The sequence below is a fragment of the Symphalangus syndactylus genome, chromosome 21 (genome assembly GCF_028878055.3).
Source record: "Symphalangus syndactylus isolate Jambi chromosome 21, NHGRI_mSymSyn1-v2.1_pri, whole genome shotgun sequence".
NCBI classification, from domain to species: domain Eukaryota; kingdom Metazoa; phylum Chordata; class Mammalia; order Primates; family Hylobatidae; genus Symphalangus; species Symphalangus syndactylus.
The window spans coordinates 2,224,950-2,244,708 of NC_072443.2; the positions used below are offsets into that span (position 1 = coordinate 2,224,950).

The 19,759-nt window shown below is 39.6% G+C and overlaps 1 protein-coding gene across 4 annotated transcripts in view; it reads right to left on the bottom strand.

Moving 5' to 3' along the window:
• Positions 1–19,759, bottom strand: part of LOC129471384 (TATA-box binding protein associated factor 11 like protein 2-like) — a 59,077-nt gene that overhangs the window by 24,899 nt on the left and 14,419 nt on the right. The window contains exons 3-6 of one of the 4 annotated variants that reach the window (XR_010118589.1): positions 13,460–13,531; positions 8,998–9,072; positions 8,577–8,649; positions 1,560–7,220 (exon numbers count right to left, since the gene is read on the bottom strand). The gene's annotated coding sequence lies outside the window, so the exon portion shown is untranslated. Of the gene's footprint in view, positions 1–1,559; positions 7,221–8,576; positions 8,650–8,997; positions 9,073–13,459; positions 13,532–19,759 lie in introns of those variants that run through there. The other 3 variants (XR_010118590.1, XR_010118588.1, XM_063630513.1) reach the window with 3 other exon arrangements.

Genomic DNA, 19,759 nt, shown 5'->3' on the forward strand with positions numbered 1-19,759 from the left:
ACCACACATTTCCTCTGGGTTTCTGATCCGTTGCCTGACTTCCCCATTGCCTGCCTTAGCTGCTGAGACCCATTGTGCACATTGACTGCTCCACGATCAACTCAATTCTATGAGCCAGAAATCTTGACCTAGTCCAAATTTCAGAACCAACCTCCTCATCCTATTATGTGCTTTTGCCATGTCCAATGCCACCTAGTATTTTAGCTGTTCATGAAAGGAAAACCAGGGCAGATGCACTGCCTTTATGAGTTAGCCCCTGAACTGGCCTTTCTCTTGTCTACAATAGAGTTGCATCTCTTTCAACCCCATTCCCACCCTTACTACAATTTCTCAGTAGTGAAACTTGCTTTCTCAGTAGTGAGCTTTGTTTTCTCAGTTTTCTCAGTTTGATGAACCACTTATTCAGGTCTTTCCAGTTCCCACCAGCCTCCTTTATTTCCCAATTATGACTTTGTCCTCTTTTTTGGCCAGTGATTATTTGGACTGGTACAGTAGTGAAAACAAACAAATAAAAATAAGCAAGCAAACAAAAACAAGAAAAAGGCAAAAAATGCTTCTTTACTTGGATCAAAACATCTCATCCTTACAACCTGCATAGATAATACTGACTAGGCACAATTCCACAGAGATCTCTGGTGTAAAAAATGCTTTTGCTGCAAAGGAGGTGGAGTGTGATTGTCTTCAATTCCTCATGTTCTGAGAGCAGGTACCGCACTTTAGTGCAAATTAGAAAATTTCCCTGTTCAGGTGGATGATTCCCCCCAAAAAAATACTCGCTCTGAGTGTTTGATGCATTGCAAGTTGACCCAATTCTAGCAAACAGAGCCCAGACTACCCTGCCACACCCTAAGCTAAGCGCTTCCTAATTACAGGTAAACTTTCGTGTGATATCTAGAAATCCAGAATCCAGTGGAATAACGTTCTAAAGTATAATAGAATTTATAAAATGTGTGTGTGTCCATGTAAAGCAGGCTTCTTGATTTTCTGTTTTCCTCCACCTTAAATTCTGATTACTTATTGCTCCTTGTGGCAGACTATTTTTGGAAAAGGCACAACAATTGCTTCATATTTAATACTGAACAGGAAAGGCGAGATGTTGACCTGAAATTTTTATTTTTCTGTGTACATGTCATTACATATTTGTCTAAACCCCTAAGATATACAACTCCAAGGAACCCTAAATTAAACTCTGTGCTTTGTGTGATAATCATGTGTCAGTATAGGCTCATGCATTGTAACAAGGGTACCACTCTGGTCAGAGGTGTTGATAATGGGGGAGGCCAGGTGAGGGGGACAGGAGGGATATATGGGAAATCTCTGTTTTTTTCTCTCCATTTTGCTATGAACCTAAAAGTGTTCTTAAAAAATAAAGTTTTTAAAAAATGTTTTAAATTATTCTCATTCTGACCATCTAATTCCTAACAAAAGACAAGCATGGCTGGAAAATGGCATGGAAGATGCAGACAAACACACAGGAAGAAAGCATGCTTGCTGCAAGTTTATATGTGTCTACTTGAGAATTTCTGTATGCAAACATAAAGAGAGAGATTGCAGACTAATCAGATGAATTCATTTTATTTTACATTTTCACAGTTGCTGTGTATTCTTCCCCTCAAAGTAAGAAAGAAATCCTCATCAGTGAGAAGCGGGAAGTTGGAAGAGGAGTGATATAAAAATCCTAGATAACTGACTTCAAGTATTCCGATTTATAGTGTTTCAAACAGTTGCAAGCATTTTTTCTCTTTTCAGATAGGGCAGGCTGAAGACTGATTTCCATCCAAATTTTGAAAAATAAAGCTGATCCTCCAACCGGGTGAGACAAGAGAGAAAATTCTTGTTTTATAAATTAGAAGGCGTATGACAAATGGAACAGTTCTAACCAAAGACTTTTTTTTGCACTATTTTATATTTGGTATTACAATATGGAAGTGTCTTGTCCTTCACATGCAATTAGTGCTGTGGGAAAGTTGCTCTGCGATTTCTACTCACATTCCAGTCTTTGAAGGGACTCAAGACAAATATGACCCATGTGACTCATTTTACACTGCTGAGAGAAATAGGCTGTTCAAAATCCATCCTTAGATTTTGAGAGCCATGATTATAAAAAGTCACATGAAAACAAATACTTGAGAAAGACTTCCCTAGAAAATGTATCAATAATTGAGAGAATGAAAAACTTTAGAATCAAACATCATAATTAAAGTGAATAAAGTACACATTTTAAGCATAATTCATAACTGAATTGCAAAAATAATTGTCATCATAGTTTCACTGCTTAATCAATTTCCATACTCAAGTACACTAATTCCCACCTTCTTTTTTGTATGACTTTTTTTTCCTTTGAAGCTACTTAATCTTGATGTTTTTTTCAAATTTATTCCATGTATCTCATTTATGTGAGATCATGAAAATATTATTTGGTCTTTCTGCTCCAATGGATATGAAAGAGAAGGAAATACCAAAAAGAGGACCCTTAAAAGGAAAACAGAAATCAAAGCAAATAACCCAGGAAAAGAGTAAAATATTAATGCTGATAATTAAAAAAGTAAATAAAATAGGAAACTAACAAAAACTCCTCAGTAGAAATTATTCACAAATTGCTCAATATCAAGGGCTTACACACATTATCAAAATCCGTTTGGTCAAAGGGTACGTGTAAGCCTTTGGGGGTGTTGGAAGTGTTTTGGGTCTTGATGGTGATGGTGATCTTACAGGCATGTTAAACTGTCAATATTCATAAAACTGTACACTGGATGCAATCTTTTACACATAAATAACACCTCAATAAACTTGATTACAATAAGAAAGCAAAACACTTCTTTATGGTGCTTAGATAAAAGTTAAATTCACTGAAAATAAATGAACTATGAGTGATAGCAAATATTCATATTTCACAGAAGCCATTGCTTTAAATGTACACTTACACTCCAATATTTCTCAGTGAGACGTTTCAAAATTCGTGATATGTAATAAATGTGAGGCACCATATTCATCTGCAATCACAAGGACAAGCAGATGTAGTAGTTTTTGACTTTTTTGTTATTTCATCTATGTATCAGTCTGTTTTGACACTGCTGATAAAGACATACTTGAAACTGGGATGAAATAGAGGCTTAATTGGACTAACAGTTCCACATGGCTGGGGAGGCCTCAGAATCATGGCAGGAGATGAAAAGCACTTCTTACATGGTGGCAGCAAGAGAAAAATTAGGAAGAAACAAAAGCAGGAAACCCTGATAAACTCATCAGATCTCGTGAGACGTATTCACTGTCACAAGAATAGCACAGGAAAGACCAGTCCCCATGATCCATTTACCTCCCCCTAGGTCCCTCCTACAACACTTGGGAATTCTGGAAGCTACAATTCAAGTTGAAATTTTGGTGGGGACACAGCCAAATCATGTCAATCTGCAACTTAGAGTTCCATCCTCTCAATGCGGAAAAGTTGGGATGTTTCATATTTTATGGTAGAATAGAGTCTACGGATTGGAAGATAAGACACTAAAGTGCATTAACCATCAAAAACTGTGAAGGAGGCCTGGCGCCATGGCTCATGCCTGTAATCCCAGAACTCTGGGAGGCCGAGGAGGGTGGATCACGAGGTCAGGAGATCGAGACCATCCTGGCTAACACGGTGAAACCCCGTCTCTACTAAAAATACAAAAAATTAGCCGGGTGTGGTCGCACACGCCTGTAGTCCCAGCTACTCGGGAGGCTGAGGCAGGAGAATCGCTTGAACCCAAGAGGCAGAGGTTGCAGTGAGCTGAGATCACGCCACTTCACTCCAGCCTGGGCAATAGAGCACTACTCCATCTCAAGAAACAAAACAAAACAAAACAAACAAATAAACAAACAAAAAACTGCAAAGGGTCTGAGAGTTCACCCTTCTTGATACTAACCAGTTAGCCTGACAAAAGTTTCATGAATGCTGGTAGAAGACACAAGACTCCTGGGTCACAGACAAAGAATAGTTTAGTACTCATGACAATAGCAGTAGCAAAAGTATTAGCATTTTTTGTACCAGTTAACCAGGACTCCATTTTTGTAAAGTGATAAAAAGAGAACCAGATGGTATCTACATGTTCAATGATTGTGCTATAGAAGAGGAATGTTTAATTTAGGGAATCTGAATGCTTCATAATGGGCAATGAGCATGCCTGGCCTTTGCTCCGGAGAGAGACACTGGCTCTATGTTCCAAGACTGTTCACCACACAAATATCCCTGAAAAGATAGTTCAGAATGAAGGACAGTTAGTTGCTCACTCACAAGAGATGCAGAAATACAAAAAGTCTGTGGAGAATTGACCTCCAACAATAACAATTCAATCATTAGAGAAAGTACTTCAGGGTACCTTGAATTCTTCAAAGAAAATGTTGGCTAACTTATTAGAAATCTCTGCTTTTCCAGGTCCAAGTTTTACATTAATATGTGTATATAAAAGTGTATACATTTTCTCAATTTGAGTCAGAATACCAAAAACTACACAACAACATTTGTATTAATTAACAGAAAACAGACGTGGCAAGTATTAGCACACTACATGCATGTGCTGGACCTCCCTGTAAATCACCTCACGTAATCAATGACAATCCAACTGTTACCATCTATTTCAAATGATGAGTTCTTGTCCATGAAATTTATTTCTTATTTATCAAGGTAACAGGAGTAGAAATGAATCAATCTTCAAACCGGCTGCTCATAATCACAAAGTACATTTTATTAACGTGCTAGAAGAACCAATGTTGGAAAGTTTTATTTGGCTTCCAACTTGACCCTACTTAGAAATAAGGTGACAGTATATTCCACTTCAAAAAATATATATTCCCCATCAGCTTAATAGCCCAAGCCAAAATATACATCATCCTAGATTCCACTCTCCTTGTTACTTTTCTCACATGTGGTCAGTTGCCCACTTCTGCCGTCTTTGTTTAATAAATAGTTATCATATCTGCTTCTGAACAAGACTGTGCCTTTTATTTGTATCAAATGCACCTCCCATTATGCTGATGCATAGTAAGCATACAATAAAGTTTTGTGAAATGAATAGATCTACTGCTTTATCGATGTCAGAAAATAATGCACATGGGAATGTAAATTGGTACATCCGTTATGGAAACCCATATGGAGATTCTTCAAAAAATTTGGAAAGAGCTACCATATTATCCACCAATCTCATCTCTGAGCATACCGCATATATCCAATGGAAATGAAATCCATGTGTCAAAGAGATATCTGCACTCCCATGTTCATTGCAGCATTATTCATAATAGCCAAAAGATGGAATCAGCCTAAATGTCCAACAATGGAGGGATGGATAAAGGAAATGTGATATATATGCACAGTGGAATACTATTCAGCCTTAAAAAAGAAACTCTGTCATTTGTGAAACATGGGTGAACCTGGAGGACATTATGTTAAGTGAAATAAGCCAGGCACAGAAAGACAAATATCACATGTGGAATCTAACGAAGTTGAACTCACAGAAGCAGAAAGTAGAATGGTGGTTACAAGGAACTGGTGGGGAGAGAGGTGGAGGTTGGAGACATGTTTGTCAAAGTATACAAAATTTCACCTGGACAGGAGTAGTAAGTCCAAGAGTTCTATTGTGCAATATGGTGACTACAATTAATAACAATGTACAGTATTGTATTCTGGAAAATTTCTAAGAGAGTAGACTTTAAGTGTCCTCACCACAAAAATCATAATTATGCATATGAAAATTAGCTACATTTAGCCATTCCAAATATATGCATATTTTAAAATATTACATTGTACACAATAAATGTATACAATTTTTGTTTAATTTTTTCAAATAAGCTTTTTTAAACAGAAAACACCATTAAAAATGAAAAGGAAATTGTAAAACCACAGTGCACAAAGAGAGATATGGAAAAAATGGATTTTTCCTGGCAAACGTGTGCTTTATCTTTCTAACAATTATAGATATTTTCACATAATCGATAATACAGGCATACATTTTGTGTGGTAAAGACAAACCCCATTCAAAATGGTGAAATTTTTTCCTGCAGCTCCTGTTAGCAATCTGGTTGCACTTATCGGTTAAACATCAGTTTCCTAGAGAAGAAGATACTATCATTTCAAACTGCAGCAAACAAAATATTCTACATGACACATAAATCCTGTATAAAACCTGAACTTTGAGCTATGAAATTCTGGTGGCTTTCTCAACCCAGTTAGTTTGACACTGTGAAATCTAAGACTACACCAGAAATGCTCATTCATTTTAAGGTATGTGTGTTTATTTAAGGCTATTTTGCTTTTAACCAAGTGGTTATCCTCAAAATATACAGCTTCTGTCAGGGAGGATAAAAGGAGAAAAATCAAAGTTTAATCTCCAGTTCTCATGGGAAACATCTGAAGAGCAGTTGTCCTCCTTTAAAAAAAGTTAATAAAAAATGTTTTCATGAAAAGATAAGATCCTGGCATGTTAAGACAATTTAACCATTTTAATCTGATGCAATAATTTCCTCTAAAATAGATACTGCATTTGCTATCCAATGGGCAGTGGTTTGGGAGAACATTTCTGAAAGATCCTTTGGTTAGTAGTTGCCTAGGACAGAATATACCTCGGAAACAACAATATCCACACACAGTGATTATTCCCACTATTCTTTTGACTACACAGCTTACGCTAAGGTAATAAAAACATCAGCTATATTTTCAGGATGCAGTCAAGACTCCATCCAAAAATAAAATAAAACTTACATTTTAAATTAACTTAAATGTCTGTATTTTATTCAATTTGCTTCTTCAGTGCTAATGTTCATCTGTCAAATAAAAACTGTACAATCTATACAGTCCAAATAAGAAGAAAATGAAGCACAATGATCAGGAAGCTTCTTCAGACAAGTTACATTCATAACTCCAACAGTAGCATAAAATGTTTGAAAATTAATTTTTCAAGTTTTGATGCACTTTTCCAACGTAAATGTCTAATTTTTATATTTTAAATCACATGAGCACTACAGGAACAAATATAAATAATAAATAAAATAATCTTTCAGCCTACCTACCCTGACTTCATACCCCCAAACACTTTTTTCTACACATTTGCATAGAAAATACTAGAATATTTGACTGCCTATTATATACAGTATCATTTATTCAACAGAAAGAGCTACCAAGTGAAATGGTACACATTAGAAGAGAGTGATTTTGCAATTGCTGGATCACTTGACTGTGACTTGAGAGAAGGTTTCTAGAAGAAATTCAAAGTTTGGATTAATGCCTGAGGGTAGTCTCTTCTTACCTTAATCTACATGTTTCTAACCCATCATTATCTCAAAGTTATGACACACACATACACACACACACACGCACACACGCACACACCCAACACAGTTTCTCGACTTCACTGAAACCCACTGTCCCCTAAGGATACTGCTTCTCCTCTCAAGTGGGGGCTGGGAGATGTTTTCCATCAAACTCCAAATATCCCAGTATCAGAACCAAGGCATTGTCCTCCTGACTACCCAATGCCACTTGCAGACAAATGACTGCACTCTCTTTTGTAAGCTGCTCCTTTGAGTGTTGACAATAAGAGCCTCTTCTCCCTCTAGTCCTCACTTAATCATTTGATCATTCCTTAAAGAATTTAGCACCCAACTCAAAGTCTCCTTTTCACCCAACCCTACCATCGTGCTAAGCAGATTTAACACCACTTAGATGCACCATCAACACACTGCCCAGCAGTTCCTTACCCTGATACCCACTGATAGTCGTCATAATTCACCTCAAGCACCAACTTCCACAGTCACACCATGAATTTTGTCAACATTGGAAACTGCACTTCAGATAATTCTGCAATAATATAAATACCTTCACAAACACCACCACCACCTTCAACTTCCCTTTCCAATGGCCTTGTTTTCGTCCCCTCATACAACACTTCTACCTATCAAGAACTGCAATCCAGTGACACTTCAACTTTCTCTACATTCATCAGCCTCCTCAGCTCTCCACATCTCTCCATCAGTACAATGTCACCTCCCTCCCCCATGTCTACCTCCCACTCCTGGCTTCGTATTTTATCTGGCCTATTCCTATTCATCCTTACTCATAGCACTTTCTTAGAAAGGGGCTATCCAGACTTCTAAGCTAGATGAAGTTCTTCTGTTAAGCCATCTTGTAAGTTCTTTGTGTTTTTCTTAGCTATTCTTCAAACACAACAATGATCATATTGCAATTAATGTCATTGTGGATTTGAACATGGAAGGTCTATTTTATCCTAGATTGTAAATTGATTAAGAGCAGAAATCATGACTGTTTTATTCTCAATTACATATGTCAACCAACACCATGTCTGGCACATAGAAGGCACTCTAGAAATATATGTGGAGTCACACACACACACACACACACACACATTCTTATGCATACACACTCATACACTTACCCATGAAGATTTCTTCTAGTAAATGGGTATCTGTATTATGCAAGCAACGTGAAATAAAAAAGAACATTTTGGGGTTTTTGCTGCCTAACACCAAAACTAATTGCAGCCACTCTTCAAATAATGCAATAACTTTATAAACAGCCACATCCTGATTCTTACGGTAGAAAGCTCTCCATTCTCTGCTGAATATTCATCCGTTGGGAAGGACACTCGCCTAGGAGCTCAGCACTATCTGAAAAGAGAAGCAGCATGAATAGAAGATGTGTGGAGAGGAAAGAAAGTCAAAGGCAGGCTCCCGCAATGGAAAGGTGCCAGGAAAAAGGATGCAATCCCAGGCTGTGTAACACAGGATGGAGGAGGGAGATCTCACTTTTATTGTAAATTGCAGAATTATTTAAAGGTAGCTACATTAGCAATCAGACCTCAAAGATGGTGGAAACAAAAACACCTCCTTTCTCATTAAGGGTAGGGGGCTCCAGCATAATTTCTCTGGACCAGGAAGATGGAGGAGTCTTACTTCTCTTCCCTTCCAACTGCATCCCCCACTGAATCCTAGATTGCACAAGGAAGTCAACACTACCTCCCCCAACACGCTCCAAATCCCTGTCTTCACAGCATTGTCAATTGATTCTCTTCATCCAATCTTGGAAACAGTCTGGAAAAAGAAGCAGAAGAGAGAAGAAAGGGGAAAAGTTCAAAAGTACTTTAAACTGTGCAAAAAAAAATCAATTAATACCAATATACACTGAGAAATGAATGATAGAAATCATCGCAGCAAGGTATTTCCTCATGACTCCTTCAACTGGCCAGAGCCAAACCAAGGTGTGCAAATAATCTGAGCAACTGTACACTTTGGCACACCTTTGTGTGCATACCTTCAACATGTATTTACAGAAGCTGGAAATTGCACAGGGCCGGACCAGGAAAGAACTGGCAGAAATGTTCAACTGCATGGCCAATATCCTGAGCTTTAGCCCCAGAGTGTGTGTCCTACTCTGAAGCCCTACAAGTCACAGGACCCACTCACCCCAGAGCCAGTGTAGCCTATTTCTTTGAGATCTCAGTCCCATCCCTCTAATGGTATCGAAGTACCCTCCATTTACATATATGCTCTTTTTGAAAGGAGCCATGATAGACTTTAATCCAAATTTACAAAAAGAAAAACTGGAGTCCAAAGAACTATGTAATTAGCATAAATACTGGGACTACACACTGCCACATAATAAAACAGAAAGCATCAAAATATATAATTAGGCCGGGCGCAGTGGCTCACGCTTGTAATCCCAGCACTTTGGGAGGCCGAGGCAGGCGGATCACAAGGTCAGGAGATCGAGACCACGGTGAAACCCCGTCTCTACTAAAAACACACAAAAATATTAGCCGGACGTGGTGGCGGGCGCCTGTAGTCCCAGCTACTCGGAGAGGCTGAGGCAGGAGAATGGCGTGAACCCGGGAGGCGGAGCTTGCAGTGAGCCGAGATCGCGCCACTGCACTCCAGCCTGGGTGACAGAGCGAGACTCCGTCTCAAAAAAAAAAAAAAAAAAAAAATATATATATATATATATATTTATGCATAGCACCTATACACTAGCATAGGTCAAACAGCTGAATGATTTAAAGGAGTTTTGTTTTGTTTTGTTTTAATCACTCAACTCGGTACTTCTTAATGCAGTCACTTTGGCATGATACAAACAAAATCTTTCAAACTACAACACATCTTAGAAACAGCAAATACTACTGCTGTTCACATAGCAAGGAAGGTTACAAGTAAATCTCCCAATATCTCAGGTGTAAAGAAGTGTTCTAACAAGTTCCATTTGTATTAAATCAAATCACCAGACTAAAGCATCTATTTTTCACCATTTACTCAGAGCAACAGACAGAAAGACAGGGCTTTGGGTTTATTTATATAAACATTCTTCCACAAGTAGTCAGAGGAGGAAGGAGTACAATGTAATTTGATGGTGGATGAATTTGCACAAAAAGGAGACTAAAAAAGAAAGGCTATTGTGACCCAACACTCACTCTTTACTTTTTAAAGTTGTGAGGAAAAGAAATGGCAAAGCTTTCTATTACGGTAAGCTTTTGTTCTAAAGAATTGAACCAAAAATAACAATACCTAATCATCTCTAAATTACTTCAACTAAAAACACCACTAAAGACCTTATAATGTTTTTTTAAAGAATTCATTTTCATAATTTCTTCCTTGGCCCTGAAAACGATTGTTTAAAAATAGCTTGATTTGCATCTTATAGTGACTTTCTACAAATATATTTTGAAATGCTTACTTATGGAAAAGCTGTTGCCTGCTTAGATTTCACCATGTATGAGATCGCACTACTTCGCTCACCTGGAACTGTCCTGTTCTCTGTTCCCAGCAACATGAAGGACTGCCCGATAAGGAGCATCCTTGCTAAATGTTATGTTTAAAGTATGTATAGCTGCATGTATTTTCAAATGCATAACCGATTTCTCAAGAGAGAAGGAAACTCATGCCAGAAGCAAGGAAAAGATTGAAAGGCAGGGCTGGAAACAGAGCTGGCCCAGTAGCAGCTCCAAATATGGCAAAATGCTAGTGTTATTTAAGACACCAATACAATATCCCTGATGATGAAACAGGAAACGTTCCCTTGTCCCCCTCGCAGGCTGTGCAACAGGAGGAGTGACTCGCTTTTTCTGTGCCCCGCTGCTCAACCTCTAGGAGAGCATGCTGACGACTGGGTTGTGGGGCCCAACCCAACAGCAGTGTCTAGGGGTGAATGTTTACAGCTGAAGCCCCAGTGGGCACACGTGTGCTACCGGGTGCTCTTTTAGTTTTGCCATCTGTAGGAGACTTGTGTTAGTCAGCTCAATTAGACCCCCTGGCTTATCTCAAGGACAGAGGACTTTCTGTATCCCAGGGTCCTTGCCTTGGTGTACAGGAAGAATCAGATCACACGTGGGCTTGGAGAATGAGTGCTAGGTTTTATTGAGTGGAAGCCGCTGTCAGCAGACAGGGGAGGCAGAAGGGAGTTGGAGTGGGAAGGTGTATTTTCCTGGAGTCAGGCCACCTAGCGGCCTGGCTCTCCTCCGACTGCCCAGCCAAACTCCATATCCTTCCGCCAGTCGATGGCCTGCCAGGGTCAGCCTGTCGGTGTGTTCTTCTTGATGTCCTCTGGATGTCCAGCCGCTTGTGTGAGTGCCCACTAGGGTTTCGGGGTTTTTCTAGGCACAGGATGGGTGCGTGACGGGCCAGGGTGGTCTTGGGAAATGCAACATTTGGGCGCAAAGGCAGGAGTGCCTACCCTTACCTAGGTCTGTGGGCACAGGCACCAGGGTGGAGCCCTCGCCAGAGACCTGCCTTTCTCCTCCCAGCACTTCCCTGCCCCCCTCCCTTACCAATAACATCTCCATTTGTAGCTGGGTAACCAGGGTATTCTTCATATAGCTGCAAGTGTCTGGCTAATATATTGATAGAGTTTGGATCTGTGTCCAGGCCCAAATCTCATGTTGAATTGTAATCCCAGTGTTGGGGGTAGGGCCTGGTGTGAGGTGATTGGATCATGGAGGAGTATTTCTCATGAATGGTTTAGGACCATCCCTTTGGTGCTGTCTGCAAGACAGTGAGTGAATTCTCAAGAGAGAGTTCTGGTTGCTTAAGAGTGTGTGGCACCTCGCTCGCTCTCTTTCTTGCTCCTGCTTCGGTCACATGAGGTGCCTGCTCCCATTTCACCTTCCACCATGAGTCAAAGTTCCCTGAAGCCTCCACAGAAGTAGACCCAATATGTTTCCTGTACAGCCTGCAGAACCGTAAGCCAATTAAACTTCTTTTCTTATAAATTACACAGTCTCAGGTATTCCTTTATAGCAATGCAAGAAAAGCCTAATACACACATTATGTCTTCAAGTGGGGGTGAAGACATGCTGAAGATTTACTTCTTGAAATATCCACTATATGATGGTCAGGGTGTTGTATGTTTAAAGCATGTATGTGTACAGCTTACATTATTAAAAATTATTGTTTTAGAATAGAAAAAGGAAGAGTGATAAAATATTAGGCTGAACCATATGAGATTGCTGATATTTTATAATTTTTAGGCAACAAAATTCTCGAAGGAGAGCTTTGGGTCCAATACATTTGCTTTGCTCCAGGCAACTTGCCCCACTAGTGTAATTCAGGGTCAAGCCGTGTTCAAGGCCATCAGACGTTTTGCACATCCAAGCATGACCACTCCATGCTATATTATGCTAAGACAGTCTCTGTAACTTTCTCTGCCTTGTGTTAAGTTACTTAAGTCCTCTTTCTGTTACCCAACCTTTGTGGGTGCCAGGTCCCTGAAAGGAAGCTATAGGAGCAGGTAGAATTTCTTTCCACGTTTATTTGTGTGGAATTTTTACTTTTTGACTGTATACCAGATGTAAGGAAGTGTTCTTGCTCTAGGGACATCTGTCATTGCAGAGGTAGGATAGATTCACATAATGATAGAGTAGAAAAAAATAAGTAAAGTGACCCAGGTTTAAATCCTGTCACTTTCTGTTATTGGTTGTGTTTCACTTCTTGACCTACAGAATCCTTGTCTATAAAACTGAACTGGGGACTGTACCTAGTCATGAAAGTTCATTGTAAAATTCAAACAAAACAAAGTCTGTCAAGGATTTTGAAATGCCAAGATACAACCATGTGATCAGGGAAATTTACATAAAGAACACAGTTGGGATAACATGATGTTAGAAAAACCAGAAAGCAGTTAGACACAATGGTTCACATCTATAATCCCAGCACTTTGGGAGGCCAAGGCAGGTGGATTGCTTGAGTCCAGGAATTCAAGACCAGCCTGGGCAACAAAGCAAGAGCTTACCTTTATAAAAAAAAATTTAAAAAAAAACAAATGGAAAACCAGAGTGGGCCAAAGTTAAGGACACTAGAGGTTCAATTCCAAAAGGAATATGTATTCAGAACACATCAAAGGGTCTACTGGAATTGGAAACACGTCATCATTCTTAAGGATAAGGACAGCCAGTTCCTTCGATGCAGGTCCTCTGAGTCAGTGGACTCCACACACCTGGGCTTGCATCCAGATTGTCGACTTCTGTACTGATGCTTGCAGGGGAGGCTCCGTGGACTCCCTGTATCTCTGGACACACAGAAAAAAAGGACAGTCAAGTTTTTCATGTGGGACAGTAAGAATTTAATTTGTAATCTCTATTTGTCACATATGTCCATACTTTTCTTTGTGATAGTCTCATCTGAAGCTTCTGGAAAAATAGGGGAAGATCTTATGGACTGTTAGGTTGGAAGGACATAGCTGCACAAGGCTTCTTAAAAGTTGACCCTAAGGGGACTTGTGGTTATGAATAGAATGCCTTTGGTTGCAGGAGAACACAATCCTGTTAGACTAACTAAAAAAGATAAATTAATTGCAAAAAAAATCCATTTAAAGAGATCAGTGAATTATGGAAACAAAAAGAATTAAAAGAACAAAAATTCCAGAGAGCAAAGTGTTTTGCCAAGATTATCTACCTTTCACAGGCTATTTTCTTTCTTGGGATATTTGCTGATTTGAAACACAGATCAGATCTGGTTCATGCAGAAGCACTGTAGGAAGGCAAGAGAAGCCAGCAAAGCTTGTGGCATTCATAGAAGCAACCACAACAATTTGGAAACAAAAGTATCCCCAAATGCCTTGCCAATTTTCCTCACAGTACCCTTGCTAAATTGAGACTGAGTAAAAGGTTAGGAGTTTCTGCAAAGTAAGTTAAAATCTTCAGAAGTCCCATAATAATTGGGAGGAAAACTTCCACTGGAGGAAAGGAGTCTGCTCAGAACATGGCTGGTCTCCCCAAGATGCTCATCAAATTTGGATGGAGCATATGGCAGGATACTAAACAGCCTGAAACTTCCACTGTCTTTCAGAGCTGTCAGTCAACAGTGTGGAAGAGACAGGCCTGAGGAATAAAAACATAACTAGAAGTGGAGGGGATCTTACTAAAATGTCACCCCAGTCTTGATCTAGCTCAGCTTCTTGGATTGGGGTGATGATCTCCTCACCTTATCTGCCCCACAGAGAAAGCACAGATTCCTGTCTGGTCGAAGTAGCATCATACAGAGCTTTGACATGTGCTTTGTCCACAATATCTGGCATATAGTCACATATTACTAACATAAAATCAGTCAAGAGATTGTGATCAATTACCAGGTAAAACATACAAACAATATAAGCAGATGCAAAGAAAGAAAATGATATTTTCTTTAGCATCTTAAAATTACATTTTGATACAATGATCAATATATTAAAGAGATTGAAAGACAATATGAACGAAAGTGATGAAAAGATGTGGGGTTTAATCATTGAATCAAAATCTGTAAAAAGTAATCATTCTAAGACTGAAAAATACAATACTTGAAATTAAGACCTCATTGGATGAGTTGAACAGTATAGCTGAAGATTGGCTCAGTGATCCCAAAGACAGATCAACAGGAAATATTTGAGTAGAGCACAGAGAATACAAAAGAATACACATATCAGTCACATGCAAGTCATAGTGCAAATCCCTTTATTCCTATTATCGGAGTTACTAAAGAAAAAAGAAAGAATAGGGTGAGACAAATATGTAAAGAAAACATAGTCAAGAATTTCCCAAAACTCTTAAAGCTAGAAATCTTCACATTCAAGAATCTTAGCCAACTCAGGATAGCTATAAAGAAAACCACAACTAGGCATTTTACAACTAAACTGCTGAAGATGAAAGACTTGCTGTTTCTAATGGTCTAGATGATCAATGTGCCACAGTCCTTATTTTAAATCCAAATAAAATATTTCACAAATTATTTGAATATCGCTAGTTTAAAAAGGAAATTCATTTCAACAAAGTCAAAACAAGGAACAGATGAAAGATGGATAAATTGTGTTTATAATTTGAAGGTTGTAGCTGCTTTTCAAAACAAATAGAAACCATTTGTTTCTAACTGTCTCATAACTGAGATAAAATAAAACCAATTTTACGGAGAAACCTTATGCCTGACGAGTATGAGTTAATTGGAACATTGAGAAAATAATTCAAAAGAAGTAGAGTTTAGAACTTTACATCTTAACTCTTACTTTGTTGTGTTTTGTTTTTTGTTTTTGAGACAAAGTTTCCCTCTTGTTGTCCAGGCTAGAGTACAATGGCGCCATCTTGGCTCACTGCAACCTCTGCCTCCTGGGTTCAAGCGATTCTTGTGCTTCAGCCTCCTGAGTAGCTGGGATTACAGGCATGTGCCACCACGCCCAGCTAATTTTTGTATTTTTAGTAGAGACGGGGTTTCACCATGTTGGTCAGGCTGGTCTCAAACTCCTGACCTCAGGTCATCCACCCGCCTTGGCCTCCCAAAGTGCTGAGATTACAGGCGTGAGCCACCGCACCCGGTCTTAACTCTTACTTTGTATGTTGACTTTAGAAAGCACAGACATACACTGCAGAAAGCTTGACTGAGATTGCTCACATACCAGAATAATAGAGAATCAGGTATAATTGTGGGTAGAATCAGAAGTGAGAAACCAGCATTCACTGAGCCCTTAACAGTGCCAGGCATTAGACTACATTTCTTACAGAGAGCATTGCAGATATGAAATGAACTTCACATAGATCACACATGGATGTGGAAATAAACTCATTCATTAGCCTGAATGCCCATAAGGTAAATCATTTCAGACAGTATAATGTCTTCAGCTCCATCTCAGTTCTTTTTTCATTCCATTGAGAAATAAACATTCATTTTAGCTGCCAGCTTCTGGATTTGTCTGAATTGTTGCAGATGCGAGTGGAATCAGCCTGGATTCCCATCGATTTCTTTCCTCAGGAACTAAGCTTGTGTTCCTCTTCTTCTTCCTCCTCTCAGAAACTACCAAGCCCTCTCTCTCTTCACTTGCACCATCCCCTCCCCACCCACAAGCCTGACTATGAAATGGGATGTAACCCTACTTTTGCTTCTCCTTCCAGCACATATATTCATTTTGTCTTAAACTGTTTCCGCTAATCACTTTGGAAACAGAGATAATTAAAATCATAACCATGAAGGCAAAAAAAATGAAATCATAAACATGAAGGGATTCAAAAACTCATCATTTTCCTGGAGCCGTGCTTCCTGGAGCACTCTTTATTCTACATCTCAAATTATAACTAAGCACAGTGGGATTCTGCCCATCTTCCCACACTGTCTCAGCTAATTTATTTCTGGGTCCTATTCGTTGATTGAATTAAATCCTACTGATGTCATGAAAACATCCAATGTTTCCCTGTTCCAAGTGCGCAACTCACAACTCTGAGGCCCACCAGAAAAGGTCTCTGCTGACTCTACCAGCTATTTCCTCCATAAGGTGGAAATCTCCAAGGTAAACAATCCACCAGAACCTAGTACCTCTCCTTACCCTGCCTCCTTGGAAGAAAGGGAAAAGAGAATTTAGCAGAAAAAAATTCCTCAAACTTAACAAAGTGTACCAGCCTCTTTGGACAGACCTATTTACCCATCTGTCATAGGTAAACCCATACAACAAGAATGTTGCCATGTCTTTAAAAATTCTTGAGGTCCAGCTGGGCGCAGTGGCTCATGCCCGCAATCCCAGCACTTTGGGAGGCCGAGGTGGGTGGATCATGAGGTCAGGAGACAGAGATCATCCTGGCCAACAAGGTGAAATCCCATCTCTGCTAAAAATACAAAACTTAGCCAGATGTGGGGGAGCAGGCCTGTAATCCCAGCTACTCAGGAGGCTGAGGCAGGAGAATCACTTGTACCCGGGAGGTGGAGGTTGCAGTGAGCCGAGGTCAGGCCACTGAACTCCAGCCTGGCGACAGAACTACACTCCGTCTCAAAAATAAAAATAAAAATAAATAAAAATTCCTGAGTTCCTGGCTTTCAAACCCTCAATGTGTCTCCCCTATTCACTCAATTGAGTCATTATCTTTCCAAGCTAGACACATAGGAGCTATCTTTTCCTCCTTCCTTATCCTTTCCATTTGATCTATGGTCATCACTTATTCCCCTATTTATTTTATTGCCCCTTTTATCCTCACTCTTTTTCTCTTGTATGTTGAATGTATTTGCTAGTTATATGTTAGTCACCCTTGAACTATCTTGAAAGAAACTGACAACAGCTGATGTTTCAAAGTTTGACTTTCTGTACCTGTTCTGTACTTTCATTTTAGTGATCATTTATTCTATTGTTTTAGCTTAAAACTGTTGTTTTCATACCTTAAATAACTTTGTTTCCCACAAAGTAAAGAGTTTTTTTTTTTTTTTTTTTTTTTTAGCATTTCCTATTTAACGCTTTATAAACACAATAACCTAGGAAACGGGGTTACTTTCTATCTACCTTCTGCTCCTCCAGCTTTGATTCCTGGCACACAGCATGAAAAGCAAGCAGAGGAACATAGCAGTTAGCAACTTTCGCCACTTTTCATCTGTTCTTCCCCATTATTGAATCTATCTAAAGAAGACATCACTGTGACTGCCAGGAGATGTCAGACCTCAGAAAGTTGAAAATTATGTAAGAAATGAGCCTGGTGACCTCCATTTCCTTGCCTCCTTGATAAATAATTTGTGGTTTTCCGAAACTGGAGGCATATTTTAGAGTTCAAGCAAGCTTGGCAGTAAATTGTCCCAAGGCTCATAAAAATGTGCACACAGGGTTTTGCAGACACCAAATCAAATAACTAAGGTGAAGTGAAACCAAAACAGAGCAGATGCGTGTATGCCAGACATACCCCAGTCCCAGAACTGCAGACAGAGTTGTCTATCTTTTACTGTGTAACATAAATTCTAGACTATTAAACAGTTCAGTGGTAGGGAGGTTCAAGTCGCTCTTTCTTTAACCTCTAAAATAATTCTAACATCCAGTTTTGACTGTTTTCATAAAAGAGATAGCTAATGGGTTAGAACTTCGAACTTCAGAACAATTCAGGACTTAGTAAAGCCATTGTCCACTGTTCTCATCTTCTGCATGTGCTAAGAGAGATTGGGAAGGGAAGTCAGAGCTTTTAGTAAAGAAACTATGAGGACAGAGGTGGGTCAAGCAAAGGCACATGCTCTGGTGTTGGAAAAAAAGAAAAACAAACTTGAGGATCCTAGCAGGCTACAGATGACAGGGATTAGGAAGAAATTGGCTCAAACTTAAATACTAAGTGTTCACTTCTATTTCCCTTCTGAATAAAACATGAAGTGATTGTGCCAATACCCTCCAGCAGTTAACAGAAGAGTTCCAACTAGAATACAGAACTCGAGACAGTAAGTTCACGGCTCAGTGGACATATACTCAGATCGCAAACCCTTACAAATAGGACTTTCTACATCCTCCCAGTCCCTCTTATGTTTTTCTCAAGGCACCTACCAGAGTGATCCTCTTCAAGAGAAACCAGGTCATAAGGCTTGTTCACTTCTCAGCTGCAACCATGCAATGGAACTTGAAATCACACAGAGGGAGAACCAGAGCCTCACAATGGCCTCCAGGGTGTCCACCATCTGCTGAGCTTACACATCCACCTGCCCTGCCACCCTCACCTCTCAGGCCCCTCCAGCTGAACCCCTCTTTCACTCTGTCCCAACCGGATGGGGCTCATCGCCATCTCTGTGTCTTTGCACTTTCTACTCCTCCCCCAGAGATCTTCTCACCCTGTTCTCTCTCCTCCCATAAGTCTCTGCTCAGACATTACCTTTTCAGGGAGGCCTCTCTGACCATATCATCTAAATGGGTAAATGACAACTCTTCAAGACTCTTGCCCCCACCTGGCTCTGCTTTTGCATACACTACTTACCCCCTTCTTTTTTTTTTTTCTTTGAGATGGAGTCTCGTCCTGTCACCCAGGCTGGAATGCAGTGGAGCGATCTCGGCTCCCTGCAGCTTTCACCTGATTTCAAGTGATTCTCATGCCTCAGCCTCCCAAGCAGCTGAGATTACAGGCATGTACCACCACACCTGGCTAATTTTTGTATTTTTAGTAGAGACAAGGTTTCACCATATTGGCCAGGCTGCTCTTGAACTCCTGACCTCAAGTAATTCCTCCACTTAGGCTTCCCAAAGTGTTGGGATTACAGGCATGAGCCTCTGTGCCCAGCCCTCACCATCTTATATTCTGTATATTTGTTGTCTCCCTCACCAGAGTGTGAGCTCTGTGAAGCCAAGAGCTTTCCTCCCTTTCCTTCACTGCTGAATCCCAGCATAAAAAATTATGTCTTGTACACAGTAGGATTCAACAAGGAGATCTATGTGTTATTTATATATAATATAAATATATCTCATTTACATATATGTTGTTTACATATATATCTTTCTTTCATGTATCTCATATAGGTATATACACAAATGGTCCCTAACTTATGATGGTTTCAA